General features: G+C 42.9%; 1 non-coding gene across 1 annotated transcript; it reads right to left on the minus strand.

The window, feature by feature from the left end:
* Window positions 1–843: 843 nt before the first annotated feature.
* TRNAL-AAG lies at window positions 844–924 on the minus strand. Its single transcript has one exon. It is a non-coding gene; the product is annotated as a tRNA-Leu (tRNA).
* Between the last annotated feature and the right edge of the window lie 4,625 nt (window positions 925–5,549).

Consider the following 5,549-nt stretch of genomic DNA (forward strand, 5'->3'; position numbering starts at 1 on the left):
TATATTTTATCATTAATCTAGTGCTACTAATTTGATGGCATAAATTTTATGTATTATTGTATAAATACGGTCAAATATAAAAAAGTTTGACATTGCAACAAAGTTGAAAATACACTCTTTTAAAGACGGATGAAGTATCACCTGACTGACGTGTAGCACACCCACAGTGAGCCCACACATGTGCGCGCAATCAAGCTCCAGGCCTCATCCAGCCAGGCGACCGGGCGGTTGGTCAATTATTTGACTCCAGTGAATGGACACATCTTTTTCTGACCCGTTGCGCTGGTAATACATAATGCCGCCAGTATATGAAGTTCCCACATCACAGTAAAAAAAACTGAAAATCCCACAAGTCTATCATAAAAAAAATAAAAAATAAGAAAATGGAGGAAATAACAGTTTCAGGCCTCCGCATGTCTCTTCTTGCTTCATTTCCCGGGCGTCTCTTTGTGTTTCGTTATGCATCTTTGTTCAAGACTTGGCCACCTTGTCTCAAGATAGGAATTGGTTTTGTGCTGTAGTGTGTGGGTGTGCTATCTGAACCTTTCTTGGTATGAAAAGCATGTCAATTAGTGGCAATTCGTTTTAGTAGCTGGTCAATGCATGTCTCTGATGCGCGCACTCCTGATTTCCATGGAGAGAAAATGGTACTGTATGTCTCCTATTTTCATGGGGAAAAAGTACTACTACATGACTCTATGTTTTTTTAGAAGATAAGTAGTAAAGAAAATATCTTGACCAGAGTGGGTTTTGAACCCACGCCCTTTCTTATTTCCATGGGGAAAAAGTACTACTACATGACTCTATGCTTTTTTAGAAGATATAAGTAGTAAAAAAATATCTTGACCAGAGTGGGATTTGAACCCACGCCCTTTCGGACCAGAGCCTTAATCTGGCGCCTTAGACCAACTCGGCCATCTGATCATTCTTGCTGAATTTTTACGTTTGCTCTTTAAAATACAGTACATGGTTCCAGGTAACTTCCATCAAGCCACAAACCGCCTCGCGTACGCAGGCCCAACCCAACAAAGGGAGAGCCAGAGTGGGCGTCCGGTTTATATGGTTAATACGGTTCGGTTTATTTGGTTTTTAATAATTTCGGTGTTGAAAAAAATGAAAACCAAAACAATCACACAAAGTTAAGAAACCAAACCATATTAACCATAATATATCGGTTCGGTTTCTTCTGTTAACCAAAAGACCGAAATACATGCACCTGTCAGTATAAGTGTAATGATTCATGAGCGCTGATTTGCATTGTATAGAATGCATAAAATAGTCACAAGAGCTAGCAACCTTAACATTAGGTAATGCTTTATTCGGTCAAGCAAACTAGTGAACATAATTAAGTGGAAAAATCACATGGAACATGCAATGTATTATGTACGGAAGAATATGTGTGAAGCCTCTAAACTGATCAGCTCATGCACTAAATGATACACTAGTACTCCCTCCGTCCCTGCCTAATTTACCTTTTGGAGAGACCTCTGCATGATGGAGTGAACATGGTATTACATGGGGCATCATACATATCGGTTTGTTTGGTTTATTCGGTTTTTGAGCACTAAAAACCGAACACAAACCAAACACCCAACAACCTTAAAAATTCCCGCTGAGCCAAAAACCAAACCACTGAATTAACCGACATATCGGTTAATACAGTTTGGTTTGGTTTGGTTTTTTGGTTTTCGGTTTAACCATGCCCACCCCTAGCCACATGCTTCCTAGACCAGCGAGGCATTTCCCTGCAATTCTGCCTCTTTTTCGCAGCGCCTTCCAGAAATTTCGATCTAGCACAACGAACCACCATGATTCAGAAATCATCAACTTTCCAAGCCAACTATACAAGTACCCAGGACAGTTTTTTTTGTTCGACAAAACGAGCGCAGGCCCCCAGATGAAATTGATAACACTTGCAACGTTCAGCAAAATAAAACCTGACCATGGCCTCAAGGCAGTAATAAAAGCAAACTGAACCACCTCACACAGGAGGGATACACCAACAACGTAACGCTTAACCAGCTTCAGGAGAGATTTGCTTCAACAAAACTGCCCACAAGTGTATCATAAAACAGGAAACAAATGGAGAAAAAATTCAGACCTCGCATACAACGACAATCTCAACCCAACAAGGGGAGAGAGCCATGTACCAACCTCCGAGGCCACAGCGCCCGGCCAGGGTCCACGGACGAACGAGAGAAGACCGGTCTTTAGAGGCAATTCAGTTAGATAGTGATTTGACCTATGAAGAGAAGCCAATCAAGATTCTTGAGTTTTCTAGTCGAGTTACTCGCAGCAAGGTTATCAAGTGTTACAAAGTTCAGTGGAGCCAACATACCGAGGAGGAAGCCACTTGGGAACGAGAAGAAGATCTTCGCAAGGACCACCCAAACATTTTTGCTGACCAACCCGAATCTCGAGGGTGAGATTCATCTTAAGGGGGGTAGGTTTGTAACATCCCAATTTTCAATTTGGATGTTATACATGGATCATCATATGCATATCATATTTATTCTTGCATTTTTGTTGTGATCCTGGAAATCTTAAGCAACTTAAGGACCCAAGGAGAGAGTTGGAGGTTTCACAAAATTCATATTTGAATTTATTTCAAATTTGAAGATAGGATCAATTTGATTTTAATATTTTTCTCTCCAATTATTTCCAATATTAAAAATAAATGAGAGAAGATAATATGACTTCTTCAACCTAAGAGAAATATTGAAGAAAGAATTTTAAAGTCAAATTACTATTTTATTGGTATTTTATTTGCTATTTTATTTGAATTACAAAAATATTGCATTTTTGAAAAATTGCATTTTAGTCTAGAAATTTTTTCATCTTGTCCTAAATATTAGATTTGGACGGTGAAAATTAAAGGAAATATGCCCTAGAGGCAATAATAAAGTTATTATTTATTTTCTTATTTCATGATAAATGTTTATTATTCATGCTAGAATTGTAATAACCGGAAACTTAGTACATGTGTGAATACATAGACAAACAAAGTGTCACTAGTATGCCTCTACTTGACTAGCTCGTTTAATCAAAGATGGTTAAGTTTCCTGAGCATAGACATGAGTTGTCATTTGATCAACGGGATCACATCATTAGGAGAATGATGTGATTGACTTGACCCATTCTGTTAGCTTAGTACTTGATCGTTTAGTATGTTGCTATTGCTTTCTTCATGACTTATACATGTTCCTATGACAATGAGATTATGCAACTCCCATTTACCGGGGGAACACTTTGTGTGCTACCAAACGTCACAACGTAACTGGGTGATTATAAAGGTGCTCTATAGGTGTCTCCGAAGGTACTTGTTGGGTTGGCGTATTTCGAGATTAGGATTTGTCACTCCGATTGTCGGAGAGGTATCTCTGGGACCTCTCGATAATGCACATCATTATAAGCCTTGCAAGCAATGTGACTAATGAGTTAGTTGCGAGATGATGTATTACATAACGAGTAAAGAGACTTGACGGTAACGATATTGAACTAGGTATTGAGATACCGATGATCGAATCTCGGGCAAGTAACATACCGATGACAAAGGGAACAATGTATGTTGTTATGCGGTTTGACCGATAAAGATCTTCGTAGAATATGTGGGAATCAATATGAGCATCCAGGTTCCGCTATTGGTTATTGACCGGAAACATGTCTCGGTCATGTCTACATAGTTCTCGAACCCGTAGGGTCCGCACGCTTAAAGTTCGATGACGATCGGTATTATGAGTTTATGTGTTTTGATGTACCGAAGATAGTTAGGAGTCCCGGATATGATCAAGGACATGACGAGGAGTCTCGAAATGGTTGAGACATAAAGATCGATATATTGGATGACTATGTTTGGACTTCGGAAGTGTTCCGGGTGAGTTCGGGCATATACCGGAGTACCGGGGGGTTATCGGAACCCCCGGGGGGTTTATTGGGCCTCATGGGCCCTAGTGGAGAAGAGGAGGGCCGGCCAGGGCCGGTCGCACGCCCCCTCCCCCTCTAGTCCGAATTGGACAAGGAAGGGGGGCGGCGCCCCCCTTTCCTTCCTCTCCTCTCTCCCTTCCTTCCCCTCTCCTACTCCTACAAGGAAAAGAGGAGCCCTACTCCCGGTGGGAGTAGGACTCCCCCCTTGGCGCGCCCTCCTCCTGGCCGGCCGCCTCCCCCTTGCTCCTTTATATACGGGGGCAGGGGGCACCTCTAGACACACAAGTTGATCTATTGATCTATTCCAGCCGTGTGCGGTGCCCCCCTCCACCATATTCCACCTCGATAATATCGTAGCGGTGCTTAGGCGAAGCCCTGCATCGATAGCAATATCATCACCGTCACCACGCCGTCATGCTGACGAAACTCTCCCGTGAAGCTCTGCTGGATTGGAGTTCGCGGGACGTCATCGAGCTGAGCGTGTGCTGAACTCGGAGGTGTCGTACGTTCGGTACTTGGATCGGTCGGATCGTGAAGACGTACGACTACATCAACCGCGTTGTGCTAACGCTTCTGCTTTCGGTCTACGAGGGTACGTGCACACACTCTCCCCGCTCGTTGCTATGCATCACCATGATCTTGCGTGTGCGTAGGATTTTTTTTTGAAATTACTACGTTCCCCAACAGTGGCATCCGAGCGAGGTTTATGCATAGATGTTATATGCATGAGTAGAACACAAGTGAGTTGTGGGTGGTACAAGTCATACTTCTTACCAGCATGTCATACTTTAGTTCGGCGGTATTGTTGGATGAAGCGGCCCGGACCGACATTACGCGTACGCTTACGCGAGACTGGTTCCAGGGACTTTTGGATGTGGCCGAAGGTTGGCCGGCATTCAGAGCTCTAAATGGTGCCTGGGGGTTATTAACGGATTGTAGAAATCCCCAAAGGGGTTGATTCGGGCGGGACATAAAACCCCCTTCTCCCCGAATGGGATGAGAGGCTCAAGATCTTATTTCCCCCTATTGTTGGACCTTTAAGCTCCTCCTCCTCCAATGTCCAAACCTCCATCTATCTAGAAATCATTTTGTTGGCCTAATCCATTGTTCATGTCCTCTCTCATCAATCCATTACAAGAGCTTTTTGGAGTGAGATTTGAGAGAGGACTTGATCACAAGGTGCTTTTCTTTACATTTGTTGCATTGGTTTGTGCACTTTGTGTTGGTTCGAGTGAGATTTCAAGAGATTGTCACTCTTAGAGGCCACCGCCTCCTACGCAGTTTGTTGGTGTTACCTCACCGAACAGGCCCCGGTTTGCGGAATGTTTAGGGAGCTTGTCGCCTTTGGAGTAGAGAAGAAGATATGTAGTAGTGAAGGGATCTTGGGAATCGATTGGCCGAGGCTTTCTGAGAAAAAGATGAGACATTGCTTGTCGTCTAAGGGCATAGGTTGGCCCTGCCTCTGCAACGAAGAGTTGAATACCGATGGATATTTGGACTCCGGGAAGTACATCGGTTTATCATTGATATATCTTTTGATAAGTTTGAATTGCTTGCTTGTATCTTTCAATTCCACATCTTTTTTAGTACTAAGTTGTTGGTGCAGTTATTATAACCTAGCACAT

This window comes from Triticum dicoccoides, chromosome 2B (genome assembly GCF_002162155.2).
Source record: "Triticum dicoccoides isolate Atlit2015 ecotype Zavitan chromosome 2B, WEW_v2.0, whole genome shotgun sequence".
NCBI lineage: Eukaryota > Viridiplantae > Streptophyta > Magnoliopsida > Poales > Poaceae > Triticum > Triticum dicoccoides.